This window comes from Gracilinanus agilis, chromosome 2 (genome assembly GCF_016433145.1).
Source record: "Gracilinanus agilis isolate LMUSP501 chromosome 2, AgileGrace, whole genome shotgun sequence".
NCBI classification, from domain to species: Eukaryota; Metazoa; Chordata; class Mammalia; order Didelphimorphia; family Didelphidae; genus Gracilinanus; species Gracilinanus agilis.
Window position 1 is genome coordinate 533,629,673 of NC_058131.1, and position 19,970 is coordinate 533,649,642.

Genomic DNA, 19,970 nt, shown 5'->3' on the forward strand with positions numbered 1-19,970 from the left:
ATTATGTCTAATTTCACCTTTGTATTTCTGCCAGTAGCCATCATGGTGTTATAAGCTGTGTGACCCTGGGCAAATCACTTAACTTCTGTTTACCTCAGTTTCTTCAACTGTAAAAGGAGGAGAATAATGACACCTGTCAAAGCTGTTGTGAGGACAAAATGAGATAATATTTGTAAGTATCTGGCAAATTAATACTTATTCCTTCTCCTTGTGCACATAGTAGGACTTAAATGTTTATTAAAATTCAGGCTGACAAAAAATATTTGCTCTAGAGCCAGAAGACCTAGATTTAAATTCTTTCTGAGACACTTACTAGTTGTGTGACCCTGGGCAAGTCACTTAATCTCTTTGATCTCGTCATCTGTAAAATTACAAAGGTTCAACTACATAGTTTGTGAAATCTCTTCTAGCCTTAGAACTATGATCCTAAGATCCTACATTTTCTCCCTAAGCATAGATACCATACAAGTAATTATTTAATGTTTCCTATCAATGTACATTTTATTTTTGATGTAAAGCATAACTTAAATAGGATAATTTCTATACTCAGTACAGAATCACTCTTTGTCATTTATATCAAGAGGTACTATTGGATACAATAGAATGGTATTTCCCTTTTCAGGACATTCACCTCCAAAGCCTGAAGAAAAATTTCCAAGCATTCCACTTACATAATATTAACCTGCCATCCATTAACTTAACTAAATCTTTTTAAAAGCTGTTTGTATATCCACCAATTACTTTGACACTGTATAACAAATGGCAGACATTTACTATTCTACTGCCTCTTGTTTGTCCTGAATTTACCCCTCCAGATTTCAGTGAATTAGTCCTATATTCCAAAGAAATGAAAGAAAGAAGGAAAAGATCTATATGTATGAAAATATGGCAGCTTTTTTTTGGTGGTCAACAGTTGCAAACTACAGGGCTATCCTCCTACTAGGGAATGGCTAAACAAATGGTGGCATATGATTATGATGGAAAATTGTTGTGTCATAAGGAAATTATGAAATGGACTCTTTCAGTGAAAACTGGGAGAACCTTTATAAACTGAGACAACACAAAGTAAGTAGAAGTGTGAGAATAATATAAACGATAATAATATTAAAGGGGGAAATGACTTTGAAAGACTGGAATGCTCATCAATTTAATAAACAATCTTGAATCAGAAAGAATGATGATAAAACACTTAATTTTGTTGATGTGATAAACTTAAATGCAATATATATGTATATATACATACATACATGTACAAGTATATGCACACATATATACATAAATATATATGTGGCACAGTAGATATGTGTATTTGTATATCTCTGAATGTAAGGACCCTTCCCCATAACTCTTTCATGCATACATATTCATATACTCTGTGAGTATCCAATCATAAAGCAATGGCAAAGGTTTCAGTTGGTTAGCTGATGAATCAGTCAACAAACATTTATTAATTACTTACCATTTACTAGGTCATTGTGCTAAGTGCTAGGAATGCAAATACAAATGAAAAGAATGAAAAGTCCTTCCCTGCTAGGAGTTTACATTCTAATGGGGAATACATAAAATACATACATAAAAGGAAGGTAAAGGGGATGGGAAGCCCATAGATATCTGGCAGAGTCTGGACTGCAGCCTAGGGAGGAATGAAATCCTGGCTAGGTTGGATCTTTTCTTTAAATAGCTCTGAAAAGAACCTTTTAGTCAAAAGGAGAGGCCACAGAGGAATAGAGTACTTCCAGTGTATGAACCATTAACTTAAGTATCAACCCACTTTGAAAGGAAACAATATATCTCAGCCTAACTGAAAGAGATCAACAGAGACAGAGAGAGAGACAAAGAGACAAAGACAGACAGACAAAGAGAGAGAGACAGAGAGAAAGAGAAAGAGAGAGTCTGTTCTACATCGGAAAGAGAAAATTGTTCAGTTTCTAGAATAGCTAAACTGAAGATAAGGGTATGCCAATGATTGCTAGTTCCTCACATGCCAACTTCTTCCCAGAATTTTTCTCTCCATTTAGCGTCCTGAAGAGAGGATGGTATCAGAGATCTCTTTCAAAGATGGAAGCCAGAAGAACTTCAGATCTCTCTTCCTCTCTCATTCTTAATGGCCATCTCTATCTTGCTCCTCACATCTATCTCACTGTAAATATGGGAAACATTATCTTAGGTCTATGATGTGAGACATTGCTCCACATTTCTCTCTCAATAAATATATTCCATTTTAATAGTGGTTAAAGAGGGTACAACTTGATATTTCAAGGTCCCATTAAATTCACACAATTTAGCACAACAGCATGAGTGCTGATCTCCATCAATGAAGAGGAAGTCCAACACCAGTTGTCTTTGGATCTTAGACTACACAAAGATAAAACTGAAAAAGCCCTTTGTCTTCAATGAGTTTACATTCTATTTAGGAAAAAACTAAAACAAAAACCAAAAAAAAAGTAAGTTTAAAAAAAAGCATACCAAAAATAAATTCAAAGCAATTTTGGAGGTGGGGGAGATCATGAACAGTTAAAACAAAGATTAAATCATGGACTCCTTTTAGAGTCTGGTGAGACCTTGTAATATTTTTAAATGCATAAAATAAAATACATAGAATCATAAAAAATTCCATTTAAGAATGATGTTTTTTAAATTAAAAAAATAAATAAGATTACTACAGAAACTAATTATATTGAAATAATTCCAAAAATATTTTTAAAAACTAATAATAATTTCATTGATCCCCTAAATTAGAACCCCTGAATTAAAAATCAGAAATTGCCATGTTTGCTAAGCACTTGAACTAAGCCTTGAAGGAAATTTGAGATTCAATGAATTAGAAGTAAAGAAAGAGGTCAATTTAGGCATGAAGATTAACCACTGTAAATGCATGTGGACAGGAGATGGAGTATTGAGCATGTGGTAAATAGCAAGGAGGCCAAGTTTTGCTAGATAAATGAATGAGTGTAAATAAATGAATGAGATCAAAACCTCTACAGGAAACTTTCCTAAAAAGAGAGAGAGAACTTTTGAAATCTTTGAGAAATGAAAGGTATTATAAACCATGTTTCTTTAAACACTTAAGAAGTTAGAAGTTCTGAAACACAATGCAAGTAATTGGAAAGCCCTTGTTAAGGATAATCTGCTTTCAACCAATCAACATTTTTTATATTAAATATACATGACTTCACAGTAATGTGAAGTAATATGAGCACTATGGAGGCTTTTTAAAGAGTCAAATTCATCAGCTTTACAGATAGAAGCTTAGAGATAATTTAGTCCAACTTGCTTATTGACTCAATGTCCAGTAAGCCTGTCACCTACTCATGATCAGACAGTAACAGACTCTGGATTCAAACTAAGTCTTCTTTCTCTTTATCTAGTAATATTTCCAGTCTCTATGCTTCAGGAACTCCAAACCTTGTTGGAGACATAACAATAAGAGAAATATATCTGTCAGATAACAAGACAAGACAGAACTTAATGGAATATTAGACTGGATAGTTTATATAATAAGAGTTACTAGAATTCAGGTAATAGGGCTAAAAGGAGTTAGTGACAAAAATATCAGTCTGAAATTACTTTCAATCTTCTTTATTGTTATTTAGTCCTGCCTGACTCTTGGTGACTATAGAGTATTTGCCATTTCCTTTTCCAGGTCATTTTTACAGATAAGGAAACTGAAGCAAATGAAGTTAAGTTGATTTGTCCAATATCATATAGCTAATAAGTGTCTGAGCCTGGCTTTGAACTCAGGAAAATGAGTCTTCCTTACTCCAGGTCCCCCATTCTATCCTCTGGGCAATCTAGCTTCTCATCAGTCATTTTAGTTACAAGCATATACCTAGAACAAACCTATATGTTGATATAAGATGGTGTGTTCATTTTTGTTCAGAAGTACAGTTTTTGAATGCAGGACTGTTTTTCTATGGAGACTCAAAAAGATGTGGTCCCAAATGTCCAAGTTCAAATCACATAATTAACTATCATACTCTAGAACAACCCAGCCACTACACAAAGACTCAAGAAAATCAGGCTTTTTCTTTAGTTTTGTAAAGAAGATGACTTGGTATAATCTAGTAAACATTGCTTCTGTAGTCAGAAAGCCCAAGTTCAAATCTTCACATATGAAACTGGATATATGAGTGACCATGAGCAAGACAAATGATTTTTCTGGGTCTCATTTTTCTAATCCTTAAAATAATAACATAGGAGGAAAGTTCCATGAAATTAGGGATTGATTTCTAACATCTTTTATTTTCAGTGCCAGGTATATATAGTGCCTTGCATCTAATTTTGCTGCTTTTGGTTTTACAAATAGAATATATCTATAGTTATTTCACTTGCTTTAGATTTTTTTTAATAATTTTTTATTCTTAGAAAAATGTTCTATGGTTACATAATTCATGTTTTTACTTTACCCTTCACCAACCCCTTAATCCTGCCCTCCCCTTCTGCTTTTTTGCATTTATTTGCCATGTTTCTGTGCCCTATTACATGGTCTATCTTTGTGAATGTTCCATGTGCTGCTGAAAAGAAGGTGTATTCCTTTTTGTCTCTATTTATTTTTCTCCATACATCTATTAACTCTAATTTTTCTAGGGTTTCATTCACCTCTCTTATGTCTTTCTTATTTATTTTTTGGTTTGATTTATCTAGATCTGATAGGGGAAGGTTGAGGTCCCCCACTAGTATGGTTTTGCTATCTATTTCCTCCTTGAGCTCCACCAGCTTCTCCTTTAGAAATCTGGAAGTTATACCCTTTGGTGCATACATATTGAGTACTGATATTTCTTCATTGTTTATACTGCCTTTTATTAGGATGTAGTTACCTTCCCTATCTCTTTTAACCTTATCTGTTTTTACTTTGGCTCTGTCAGAGATCACCCCTGCCTTCTTTTTCTCATTTGAAGCCCAAAAGATTTTGCTTCATCCTCTCATTTTCACTGTATGTATGTCTGTTTGTCTCATGTGTGTTTCTTGTAGACATCACATATGGTTGGGTTTTGGTTTCTAATCCACTCTGCTATTTGCTTCCATTTTATCGGCGAGTTCATCCCATTCACATTCAGAGTTATAATTATCAACTGTCCATTCCCAGACATTTTGATTCTCTCTCCTAGTCCTGTCCTTTCTTCTTTCACTGTTTCCTTCTATACCAGTGTTTTGTTTTTAATCAGTTCCTATAATCCCCTCCCTTGTTGTACTTCCCTTTCTCCCCCCTCCCTTCTTATTCCCCTCTTATTGTTCTTTAAAGCCACGTGGTGCTCCCCCCCAAGCCCTCTCCCTCCCTAGTATTGCTTCCCTCCCCACCATTTCGATTGTTTCCCTTCTACTTCTTCTCTATAGGGCGTGAATCAATTTTCTGCCCCTATGGATCTGATTGTTCTTCTCTAAATTGATTTCAATGCACTTAAGTCTTGAATATTACCTCTCTCTAACCTCTTTACCCTTACAGTGTATTGTTATTTTTCCCTGTTGATCCCATGCGCTTCTTTATGAAATATAAATTTATTCCTTTTTGTTTGCTTTCCTATTTTTCTTATTATTGTCTTCTTCCCCCCCCCAGTTTTGTATATATTTATAACAACCTACATACATACATATATATATGCATATATATATATATATTTATATATCTCTTGACATTTCATCCTATACAGTTTGTCCCTGTTCCCTCTATGTAAATTTCTTCTAGTTACCCAATTGGTAATAATAATTTTTAATATTTGCCAATACCTTCTTTTCTTCTTGGGATATAAATTGATTGAACTTGTTGTGTCCCTTAAAGAAAAGAATTTTTTTCTTCTTCCCCCATTCTCTTAATTACCTTATGTTGATTCTCTTGAGTTCTGGGTTTGGGCAGCAAACTCTCTGTTTAAGTCTGGTTTTTTCTTGATGAATGTTTGGAAGTCCTCAATTTTATTGAATGACCATACTTTCCCCTGCAATAATATAGTTAGTCATGCTGGATAGTTGATTCTTGGTTGTAGACTCAGTTCTCTTGCTTTCCGGAATATTGTGTTCCATGCCTTCTGGTCCTTCAATGTAGATGCAGCCAGATCCTTTGTTATCCTAACAGTGGTTCCCTGATATCTGAATGACTTCTTTTTAGCAGCTTGTCTAAACTAAAATGCTGCTTTCTACAATGAACTTTTTCCTAATACACTTTAGTTCTAGAAGCTTCCCTCTGTTTCTCTCCAATTTGTCCTGTATACATATATAGATACAAATAGATAGATAGTTAGATAGATAGATAGATGTATAGTTTGTGTGTAATTTCCATTAATTGTATGCATATTGTCCCCTTTATTTAACTGTGATTTCCTTGAGAGCAGGAACTATATTTTGCCTTTCTTTGAACCCCCAGGGCATAGTACAGTGCCGGGAACATAGTAGGCACTTATTAAGTGCTTAGAGATTAACATAGAGATGACATGACTTGTTCAACATAACCTATATAATAAATATCAAAGCCTGGTGTCTAAATCAAGACTTTAGAACCAGATGTTTTTCACTCTTGTCTTTCTAAACTCCAAGCCTATATCACACTCTAAATCCAATACAGTTTAAATGGGTAGTTTTCAATAAAATATTGTATTTTTACTTTCTTTAGGGTTTTTTCAAACTTCAAAGTTTCAAGATGCTAGTTACATCTGCGCTGCAGTCAAGGTTTTCTTGGCATGCAGGTGAAGTAGCAACAACTTACTGGGAAAGGTTTTGATGATGTTCCAGAACACAAGGAATTGTTTCATTGCCATCCAACCATTTCAGATATTATTTAAACATGACAAAATTGATCAGGAAGAGAAAATAGAGATTTTGAGGAAAATAAAGAAAAGGTTACAAAAACAATTGCAACTCGCTTCATAACTTTTTCTAGGACCAGCATTGGCTGAAGTTGCCCGGGTATCCATTTACAAGACTTCTCCCTTTCTCCTTGACTGCTACATATGAAGAAAAGAGATAATTATATAATAGTTATTCTTTCTGGCAAGGATATAGTTTTTCCCTACCAAAGTGTATTAATTAGAATTTTGTACCCTGGACTTCATCCCCCAGAAGTCCTTCAGTATTTCCCAGAATTCTTTTTAATCTCTCCATCACATTTGTGTGGTCACTTATTGTTCATAAGCTTTGTAACTCCTCCCTCTCACTCTCTTCTCTAGTGACTGGGCTGGGTTAACAACTTTTACTTTTGCCTTTTATGTTAGTTATTATTAATAAATCTTCTAAATTATAATAATTAGAATATTGGATATTAATTTTAAACCTCATAATAGTGTAACTGACTCAAACTAGTCACCTGGTTTCTTCCAACTGCCCGCTGATAGACATAGATCAGTATGATGACTCATACTTTCTATGTCATCTCTTGTTTTAATGTTTCAAGGGATCCCACAGACAAAGTATAGCACCCAAGTCACACAACAAAGATTTCGAGCATGAGCAAAACCAGCTTGCAGAACTGGATGATAGGAAGTGTTATTACAGCATCTCAAGCAAAGACATTTCTATTTTGTATTGTCCTGGAATATTTCGATGGTGATACGCAATAGTGTTAGAGTGAGAGGGAAAGAGGAAGATAGGGGAAAAAAACATTTGTTGATCACCTATTATGTGTGAAGTATTGGCTAAGTACTTTATTTATGTTATCCTATTTGATATTCATAACCTTATTTAGTTAGGTGCTATTATTATCCCCATTTTACACTTGAGAAACTGAAGGAAAATGAGATTAGGCTACTTGCTCAGAGTCACACAACTAGTAGGTTTGTGAGTCTGGATTTGAATTTAGATCTTCTTGATTCCAGGTGCAGTACTCTATCTTCTGTATCACCTAGCTACCTCCAATCAATAATAATTTGCACCATAGAAATATGGGCAAGTGGCCAGAACAGATCAAAAGCACCAGGGATTTTTCTTTAATTCTTTTTTTATGGAATTTACAAAGGAAGATAGTAGTATCTATTATGCTATATCAACTGCATGAACAGTTTTGCTTCACTTTCTGCTCACTCACCCATTCATGTGCCATTTCTCAGTCCTGATAAGTAGGTTAATATTATAATGCCTACCTGTTATCTCATTTGAGTGATAGCTCTTAGCCCAGTGCATGACACATAGTAGGTGCTTAATAAATGTTTATTGATTGATTGATTGATCCTACTAAAAGAGATTTTGTGTCTCTTACTCCCATGGAACTAACTTTATTCTAGAATAGAAACAGACAGAACATGAAGGTAAAAGGTTGCCAAACAAAATGTCATAGGTGTTTAATGAGAAAAAAAATTCCTTCCATTGATACTGAAAAGATTCATAAGGGAGAGTGAAATATCATCTCCCTCCCAAAATACACTCAAGTTGGAAGTGTGATTCTTAATACCTCTGCCAGTCCCCTTAACACCACCTCCTACAATTTTTAAGTGCATATAATTCACAGGAAATCCTTCTTAAGGTTATCATTCTCCTAGAAAACATGTGTGCACATGTATGTACATATATACATATTTACACAGATACACGTACTCTTAAAACTTCTTCACTAAACATTCTCATCATTGAAATGGTAAGGTCATTTTATCAGGCCCATTATATAGTTGAAGAAAACAAGGCACAGACTAATATGGACTGTAGTCAGAATCAAAGATGAGGACTTCAGTTTCTTAATTCTCTACTCCCAGGCTATGAAATGAGACTTGGGACAAAGTTGCCTCTGATACATCATATATCATCTCATGTTTGTTGTGACAGGTAAGGAAACCTATCTAAATTAAATCATTGCCACAGTTAAACCTAGTGGAAATGCTTTGTCAGTAATGACAAAAGGCCCCTTGGTCATTTTGATGTGCCATCAGGATGCGGAATCAATCAGTCAGAAAGAATATATTAAGGGCCTCCCATGGCTCTTGTGCTATAACATACATCCTGTTCCCAAAACAGCAATGCCCTGGTCCAACACAGCATGATAAGGAATGGAGCCAGTTGCCTATCTTCCAACCCTTCTGAGGTGGCTTATATGTTAATTCATAAGCAGCAAGAATTGGTGACAGATCTTAGGGCTGGAAAGATGGACTTTCATAGCTATGGTCTGGAACATTACCCTGAGGGAATTTACTCTGCTATTAGCAGGCTCGCAAACTGTGAAATTTGGATAAGGCAGATGGGATTAGATCAGAATCTACCAAGGTCCAATCCCTTTCAACACGGATTAAGTTAGTGTATGATTTTTAAATTTTTTTTCCTAAAAGGTGACAAGAGTAGGACTTAATTGGTGAGGATGAGGTTATAGGCTCAAATAACAGCTTTCTTTTAATACTGGCCATAGAGATAAGGTTTTCTGTTCACCTATGGTCATAACAAAGCCCACTCACATGAGATTGGGACCATTCGCACATAGCCAACATCCCCAAAGATAAATCATCACACTCTGCCCTGAGGACCAGACATGCTTTCATATGGAGATGGGGCAAAATATTTCTGTGCCATTATTTAGAGGTACCTAGAGGTATGGTGAATAGACTGCTGGCAGAGTGGAGCAGAAAGACCAGAGTTCAAATCCAATTGCAGCCACTTCCTAGTTGTGTGACCCTGGACTTAAGTCACTTAACCTCTATTGCCCTCACTTTCCTACAAGCAATAACTACCATAGTGTCTTTGTTGTATACGGTATCCCTTCTAGGTGAGAATTAAGTTAACCTCCTTTTGTCAATTGTTCCATGATCTTTGAGAAATTGTAAGGGACCAGACTGACTCAGTCCTATCCATAAAAACAGAGAACTTGACACCTCATTTGTAGTCTGTCCTCAGAGTACCATTTGGGTTCACTCCAGAGTGGCAGATAGCCACTGACAGAAATGGGCCCCTGAGTTGCAAGGTAGTTCATTATCCAGAACATTGTATCTCACTCTAGGTGGGGTCTGGCATTGAGCATATGTTGAGAAAACCATTTCTGCTTTATTTCTCAGAGTACAGGCAGTAATTAGCATCACTAGCTGACAATGCTTGTCCTCTTTTCAACACCATTTTCAACAATACTGGGAAGCAACCATACATAATGAGATGAAACAGAAATATTGTTGGAAAGCCCAGTAATGTATGAAAATATGAGAGGTGAAAAGTGAAGAAAGATAATTAAGTGAGCTAGATCCATGGGTGATGAAAAACAATGAGTTTATGAAGCTCTAGGAACTTACAATTCCATTCGACTGCATTACTGCAAGTTTCCAAAACATGCAATTTATGCATGTAAAACCAAGTATGGCATTTTATCTAGCGAGACCAGGAAAGGATGATAATGTTATGTATTTAAGAATTAAGTATTATATAGCATTCTACCTAATTAAAATACTGAAAAACCCTAAACATCCTCTGTACATACATATTTCTATAATGCATGAATTTATAAAGTTTTTGGACAACCCAGCACTTAAGTATGTTAATAAGAAATGATACATTCATACAAAATAATTTAAGTTAAAGGATAGAGCATACTAATGACATGATGATGCACTAACGTTATAACAACTTACTTTACATATTATTTATTCTCTCATCTTTGGAACTACACTCATTTGAAAGTGCAACAAGTAAATCTTAAAGATATTTGGTTTTCTATATTTATTAGGTTTTCATCACATTCTTTGATCATCATCCACAAATGAGAAGAATATAGGAGTAAAACTGAAAGGTAGACAAATGAGTTGAAAGACTTTAAAATGAAATTTACAATCTGAGTAGACAGATTTGCAACATGAATTATGGTTCAGCTAAAACAATTGAAAGAATAAGGACAGATAGGAGGAGCTGGAGGATTCTTAACCTCATTCTTCATTCTCTTTTCCTTTACTCTGTTCTAAAGAAGAGGTGGCCTTCTTTTCTCTAAGGTCAATGGCTCTATATGCTTGATCCCATTGCCTCTGATTTCTTCTAGCAGATAGTTCCCATGATCCATGACCTCTCCTTTAATCTCTAGTCTTTCCCAATTGACTAGCTACTTCCCCACTCTGTATAACCACTCCCAGGACTCTTTTTTGTTAAAAAAAACTTTTTTTTACTTATCTATCACTCCCTCCAGCTATTATCCCATATTTCAACCTCCTTTTCACTGTCAAACTCCAAGTAAAAGCAGTCTACACAAATTTTCTCCACTTCCTCTAACTTCATTTGCTATTAAATACCTTGCTTTCTCATTTGAACTTCAGTTGCTCTCTCTGAAGTTACCAAAGTTACCAAGGATCTCTTAATTGACAAGCCAAATGACCTTTTCTCATTCATTATCCTCCTTGAGCCTTTCTGCCACATTTCACAATGTTGACTTCTCCCTGCTTCTATGTATGCTCTCATTTTGTGGCATTTTTCTCTTGGTTCTCCCCCTAATTATTTGGCCATTTCTCAGGTTCTTCTTCTATGTCATTAGTATGTCCTACCTGCCACATTTAAGCCTATCCTAAGGTACCATCTCTGGCAACTTTCTCTTCCTTCTCTGTAATATTGCTCTCACTGGACCCATAGGATAGATTATCACCTCTGTGCAGATGAATCTTTCTACTGAACTCCAGTCTCTCATATTCACCTGCCTAGTAAGCATTTCCATTAAAATGTCTCAGGAGCATTTCAAACTCAACATGTTAAAAATAGAATACATATCTATCCTTCTTTTGAATTTTCCTATTCCTTTTAGGGATACTACCACTCTTTCAGACATCTGGATTTGCAAACTTGAGATATCCATAGCTCTCAACTTTCCCTTATCTACCCTCATATGCAACCATTTGGCAAGTCTTATTAATTTTACATTTATGTCATCTGTCACATCTGCCCACATCTCTTCACTCACACAATCATTAATCTGGTTTAGGATCTTATTACCTCTTACCTGGATGGTTACGATTACCTTTATTTAGACTCCTTACCTCTAGGATCTCTCCTCTCTCGTTTCTACTCTTGTTAGTTGCCAATATGGTATTCCTAAATTACAACTATGATCATTTTACCCAGGCCTTCCTCCATATAAGAAGGTCCAGTAGTCTCATCTTGTGTCTAATATCAAAAACAAATTACTGTGGCATTTAAAATGCTTTACAATATGACTACACCCTACTTTTCTAAACTTGTTATACATTACCCCATTAATGTTGGTCCTTTGCATACAACACTCCCTTTCTCATCTCTGTAGGCTGGCTCCTAGATTTGTAATGTACTCTTCTCTTTCCTCTGCTTCTTAGAATTCCAAGCCTCCTTCAAAATTCAGGTCAATTAACACTTACTTCATGAGGACTTCCTTGATACCCCTAGCCCACTGATGGGCAAACTTTTTAAAGAGGGGTCCAAAGGAAAGGAAATGCTCATCTTTCAGTCTGTTTTTAAGGCAACTCTTTCAAAGTTTCATTGTATTATATCCTACTCATTGTATTCTACAGATTAGGAATAATGTCATGAGGCCAGACAGAACATTTCAGGGGACCACATATGGCCCACAGGCCATAGTTTGCCCATCACTGCCCTAGCCACTACTATCTCCTTCTTGAACTCATTTTATATTTATTTTGCATAAATTGTGCATATATGTGTTCATATTATTTCTCATCATGTACAGGAAGCTTTTCTTATCACCCCACCTTAACGTTAGTGTCTTCTATTTGTTGATTATTTCCAACTTGGCTTGTATTCAGCTTGTTTACACAGAACTGTTTGCTTGTTATTTCCTCCATTGGGGCAATTAGATGGTGAAAAAGATAATGCCCTGGGTCTGGAATCCAGAAGACCCGAGTTCAAACCTGGACCCAGACATTTACTAGCTGTGTGATTATGTACAAGCCAAATAACCTCTGTTAGTTTCTGTTTCCTTCACTCTAAAATGGAGATAATAATGCACCTACCTCACAATACTATTATGAAGATAAAATGAGAGAGTATTTGTAAAGTTTACAACACTTGATACATTAGATCAGTGGTTCCCAAACTTTTTTGGCCTATGGCTCCCTTTCCAGAAAAAATACTACTTAGCCCCCTGGAAATTAATTTTTTTTAAATTTTAATAGCAATTAATAAGAAAGATAAATGTACCTGCAGCCATCACTGCCTCCCTGGATCGCTGCAGCACCCACCAGGGGGTAGTAGCCCCCACTTTAGGAATCACTGCATTAGATGTTTAATAAATTATTGTTTCATTTCTTCCTATTAGACTGTAAGTCTCTAGAGAGCAGGGACTGTCTTTTACCTTTCTTTGCATCACCAGCACTTAGCACAGTGTCTGACACATAGCAGGTTTTGAACATAAGTTCCCTCAGGCAGAAACTATCAATTTTTGTTATTTAAGCATCAGTCTAGTCTTTTAGATAGCTGGCTATTAATGATTTAATTGATTTGCTAGTTAAAAAAAGGTCACAATATTGAACATAGTATACTAATAATGTCTTCCATTAGGGGAAATGGCTAATAGCTAGTTATAGAAACTTTGTCAACCCCACTGCATACCAGTAATCAGAAAAAAGATGTCTATATCCTTTAATGTGTAAACCAGTTGTCCCAGGTAAATGTAAGTAGACCAGATTAAACACTTCTTTCTCAAGTAAGGAAAGTGAATGAATCCCTTTAACTGAAGATACTGTTAACTCAATTAGAATGTCAGAGCATTTAAATCGCAAGAGGAAAAGGCAGAAGTTGGTTCCAATGAAATTAATGAGTGCATCAGTTTTTCTTTGAGCCTTTGGGAATGGCCCAAGATTTTGGGCTGAATTTCCTTTGAATGATCCTTATAAGGTGGCTTAGTTTAGTGTGTTGACATGGCAGAATAAAAAGAAAGCTAAGTGAGACTTCTTTGTGTAAGACTGAGTTCTGAAGAATGCAGTTGCCGCTACTAGGTCTGTATCCTAAAAATACTTTTTTTTAAAAAGGAAAACAACATATTTGTACAGAAATATTTATTGCAGCTCTTTTTTCAGTAGTAAAGAAATGAAAATCAAGAATTCACCATCCATTGGGAAATGGCTAAGTTAGGATATATGATTGTGATAAAATACTATTGTGCTATAAAAAAATAAACAGAATGGGTCTGAAAAGACTTGCACGATGTTATGCAAAGCAAAGCAAGTAGAACCAGAAGAACATTGTACACAGCAAGAGCAATATAAGCAATATTTTTGATGAACTGCGAATGATATAGTTATTCTCTTCAATCAGTGATCCAAGAGAATTCCAGAGACTCTTGATGAAAAATGACATCTGCCTTCAGAGAAAGAACTTATGGAGTCTGAATACAGACCAAAATATTATATATATTTTGCATTTTTTATTTCTTAACTTCCTTCCTTCCTTCCTTCTTTCTTTCTTTCCTTCCTTCCTTCCTTCCTTCCTTCCTTCCTTCCTTCCTTCCTTCCTTCCTTCCTTTCTCCTCCTCCTCCTCCTCTTCTTCTTCTTTTCATTCTTGGTCTTCTTGTTGTTGTTGTTCTTGTTTTCCTCCTTCTGTTTGAGATCTCTTCCACAAAATGGCTAATATGGGGAAATGGTTTGCATGACTTCACCTATAAAATATATATCAGATTGTTTGCCATCTCAGCAGGGGTGTAGTGTGGGAAAGAGGAAGGGATAGAAGGAGAGAGAAAATTTGGAATTCACTGTTTTTTAATGTGTTAAAATTATTTTTACATGTAATTTGTTTAAAGGAAATATAAAAAGAAAAAAGAATACAATTGCCTGAGTGATTTCCTCTGTATATCTATTCCCCTAGAATATATGTGTGTGTGTGTGTGTGTGTGTGTGTGTGTGTGTGTGTGTGTGTGTGTGTGTGTGTTCTTCGGAAATCTAACTTTGGTCTGGATTAGAGGCTGCCTGAAGAATTAAGAATAAACTATAGCAAGTGATTATCTTTTGTAACATGATTAATCATATTTTCTTCCTTGACTATACATCATATGTACTTTTTGCTTTTTCTGAGTTGTTTGTATTAAGATTCATAGCTCCCAAACAGTGAACAATCACAGGATTGTGACACCCATGTAGAAATCCTCTCTATTTCCATCAGTTACTTATACTTTTATATGCTCCATAACTATCTCTTGATGCTATTAAAACACAATTTTTGCATGTTTCAGCTTTTGCTTCTTTATTTAAAATGGAGAAAAAACAATCATATCTTACATCACAGGGATGCTCTGAGTGTAGAGGAGACACTATAAAGTGCCTTGGGCTTTTTAGGAGACAAACATTATATAAATCCAAGCCTGCATAAGCATTACATTTGTATTTAATGTAAATCCCTTTGGCCACCTTTTAAGCCCATTTCTTTTACTGAATACTTTGGGGAGTTGCCTATTTTTAATGTATGTTTATTTCATCGGTTAATATTGTTTTACAATAAAAACAAATGTTTGGAAGTTATGGAGAACAAATTCGGTCACAAAGAAGAGATATGAAAAAACTCCTTACCTCCCTTCCCCCATTCCTAAGCAAAAGGGTTTGTTCGTAGGTGGGGAATATTTCATGTGAAATATTTATGTCATGATCAGACTTAATGATTTTTCCTCTTCTTACTTTTTTCTTCCTTTTCTTTTTTGGTTATAGGAGATGACTCCCTGAGAGAGGTTGGGAGAAGATATATAGGATAATATCCAGACAATGTAATATTTAATATTATTTAACATTAAATAAAATACATTATACATACAGATACATATGCACTTATATAGCAATGTAGTCTCAATCAGAACACAATTCATTAAAATTTTATCCTGGGCAGCTGGGTAACTCAGTGGAGTGAGAGTCAGGCCTAGAGACAGGAGGTCCTAGGTTCAAACCCGGCCTCAGCCACTTCCCAGCTGTGTGACCCTGGGCAAGTCACTTGACCCCCATTGCCCACCCTTACCAATCTTCCACCTATGAGACAATACACCGAAGTACAAGGGTTCAAAAAAAATTTTATCCTGCATTCAATTTTTATTAATTTCATTCCTTAAACCTAGTACTTGACTATCTATTTCAGTCTATGTGTTGTTTTTCTACATATAGGGTTTTCTTTTAGGGAAAGTTGACTCTGTCATTAGCAACATTTACTTTGTCCTTTTGGATGAAATGGTGCAGTGAAGAAAACGCAATTCAAAGCAGGATGATCCATTCTCAAATCCTGGCTTTGCCCTATAACCCTGCATACATTTTTGCAAATCACTTCCCCTCTTTATATCTCAGTTTCTTCATTTACAAAATGAATTAGATTGTCCCTTCTAGTTCTAAATCTATGTTCCTCTGACCCTAATATGTCATTAATCTATATCATAGGATCATAGATTTAGAGTTTGGAAGGGACTTAGAGATTGCTTTGTCACTCTACTGTGGAATGATATGGGGAACAGAGAGATTATGTGACTTGTCCAATGTCACATAGGAAGAAGTGGCAGAGTCCAGATTTGAAATTGGTGTCCCAAACTCTGGACCCAAAGTTGTTTCCACTGCACTAAAATGTCTCTCCAAAACAAATAGGAAACTAAGAGTAGAACTTGAACACCAGTCTTCCTGAAGAAATGCCACCATGTTTTGTATGATTTAAATATAAAACATTCTTTATCACACTCCACTTACCTCCCAGCAAAATAAAGGCAATATAACCATAAAGCTGAAAAGGTAGTGTTATGGCGGTATGGATAACTTCAGCACCTGGGACAGCTATTTTAACTAAACTGTCGATCCTTGGCTGTGCAATTCTGAAAAAATTTTTCAAATTTGATTGGTAGATACGTCATGTCAATATCCACAATGAAGTGTATAAAATTCTGGATTTTATGTAAATAATACATGGGTTTAAATTTTGTGTGATTCTTTGCAAGTCATTTAGTCACTTTGTGTCTTACTTTCCTTATCTGTAAAATGGGGATAATAGTATCTATCTGATAGGATCTGATTATGTATGCAAGCTCATTTAAAGAAGTTAAGCTTAAATATGAGCTAATGTTGCTGTTCTAGTTCTTTTCATTTTATAATTGATGGAGTTGAAGTAGTAATAGTTCTAAGGTAAATCACTATTTTATTTCCCAAATAGATTTCTTATTTTTCACAGTTAATTCTCATTATGCAGATTATAATCTATCAGTGCTTACCCATTCTTGTTCATATTCCCTTATCTCTTCCCAAAAATTCTGCATAAGCAGTAAACCAAACATACTTTAAACATTTCTTATTTTCTCCTTAAATTATGAGGGTACTTATATAGCACTGTGGCTACCAGTTATTCATTGCTTTTACCATATGACTAGCTCATTTTTTCTTATTATATAATTTCATTTTTTATTACAAATCTTACAAAACCAAATAAAATAAGTGTCTCCAAGTACAAAGAAAAATAAAATTGTATGTAAATAAACTCATGAATCTCTTATATTTTAGGTTTATTTTCTACATATCTACCTAATAAATCTCAACTACAAATGTCTCCACACCCCTCAATCACAGAAAACATTGTCTGTGAGACCAAAATGTTCATAAAGATTAAGTCTTTCATGTTTTCACCTTTCAGTTCACTTTCTGGAGGTAATATTCACAATTTATTCTTCCAGGATTAATTCTGTCGTTGTGTACAACATTCTGTTGGTTCTCCTCATTTCATTGTTCATTATCCTGAGTAATTCTTCCTGTTTTTCTTTAAATTAGCATTTATCGATTCAAATGCAGCAGTAGTATTCTATCACCATCATATACCATGGTTTGTTTAGACATTCCTTAGTTGATGACATCCTCTCAATATACAATTCTTTGCCAAAAAAAAAAAAGAGTTAGTATAAATATTTTGGAATATATGGGGTCTTTTCCTTTTTTCTCTGATCTCCTTAATAAATAGACCTAGCAATTGCTGTGTCTAAGAATATATCTAATTTTGTAACTCAGAAGGTATAATTTTAAATTCCTCTCCAAAATGATTGGATCAGTTCATAGCTCTGCAAATAGTGTATTAGAGTCCCCATCTTTCCATATTCCCTCCATAATTTGTCATTTTGCCCTTTTGTCATTTTAGCCAGTCCAATGGGTATTTTATATAATTATGTTTGTGTAGTTCTTAGGTTGGTTTTGATAGGTATACTCCCAAGTATTTCATTCTATACATGGTTATTTTAAAAGGAGTGTCTCTTTCTTAATTCTTCTTTCAGGATTTTGTTAGTAATATATTAAAAATGCTGATTTATATTGCTTTATTTTAAATATTGATACTTTGCAATTTTTTGATCATTTCAACTATTTATTTGAATCTCTAAAAATTTTTAGCATATACCATCATGTTGTTTGTAAACAAAGATAGTTTTATCACCTCTTTGATTATTATTATTCCTTCAGTTCCTTTCTATTCATTTATTATTATTGTTAGCATTTCTGATACTATTTTAAATATAAATGCTCATCATGAGCATCCTTATTTCACTCCCAATATTACTGGGAAGGTTTCTAGTTTATCCCCATTACAAATAATATTTGCTTATTTTAGGTAGATGCTTCATATAATTTAAGAAAAAACCTATTGATATGTGTGCTTTCCAGTGTTTTTAACAGGATTTCATATAACTTTTTGTTGACATATTTTGTTCCTATTCTTAAAAACTTCTTATTGGTTGAATGTTATAGCCTATTCACATGCAGTCTATTACGGTTATTTGGTCTTTGATGTTTGGTTGACCCTTCTTCCAGTTCATAAAAATTGTTTTTAATAATTTAATACAAATGTTGAAATGTAAACTCATTTTCTATAGTGCCACTGAAAGCATCACTACAATTACTGGAAAGCCCATTGGGAGTAATATCTTATCCCCTTTCTCTATGATTTTTGTTTCTTCTGCTTGGTCTCTATATTCTAAGATATTTTCATTACCCATGTATTATTATTACTACTGCTGCTATTAGTGGTAATTGTATATTCTTGTCTTTTTAAATAGTTTTCATTAGTAATAGTTCTATGTTTCATCATTTTTGTGGGGTTTATAGCAGCAGCAGCAGTAGTAGTAGTAGTTGTTGTTGTAGTTGTAGTAGTAGTAGTAGTTATAGGATCTCATCTTTTTCTGATGAAGTTCAAAAAGCAATGGATAATGGTCATATTAGGGCAAGTCATTATCCTGTTTTTTAAAATATATTTAATATTCCACAGTTATTGTACAAGTAGAGAAAATAACTGATTTTTGTAATGGAATACAAGGATCTGGATGTAAACATCTTTTGTTTGTCCACTGAGCATCTTCCGTCCAACTCCAGGAGCAGACAAGAGCAATGCTCTGTACTTTATCCTATTCTTACATTACTTTGAATTCTTCTGCAAGCTCATTGTGTCTAGAAAGTCTATGTTTCTTGTAGTTTGGTGATTAAGAAAAAATTTTTGGAAGCATATTGAAAACCTAGTTCTTAAGTTTTTCCTGGGTCAATCTTATGACCAATCAATTGTGAGCAGGTGTTCTGTCTGTAAAATAGTTTTTTTTTCCAGTATAGTTTGAATTTGTAAAACTATTTTGAGGTATATTATTTGCATCCAGGAATTTGTGACAAGTCTCTAGTATACCATGTCAGTCACCAAGTCATGTCTAAATAAGTCTCTGATGGTTGCTAATTTTTTTGTAGTTTTTAGTGTCGCATAGTTTCTTTTGCTGACATAAAATCCATTGAACAAAAAGCCCAATCTCCTTGAAAACAATCTACTTTCATTTTGGGTTATTGTTCTTATTGTTTTATTATTATTATTAGTCTCAGCTATCTAAATATAAATAATAAGATATCTTCCTTCATAGCAAAGGTAGAAAAAAAGCAATATATACTTTGAAGTCAGAAGACCAGCTTGCACTAATAACTATAAGCTTATATGGTACTGGTGATGTTTTCAGCATATCTTGGAGGATGGCTCACAATGACTGGATCAGAATAAATTAAATTGGTCAAATTAAATACCCTATGTATGTGATGGCCAAGTCATTTGACTTAACTGAATTTCCAGTTTCCTGATTTGAAGAAACTAGTAGAGGACA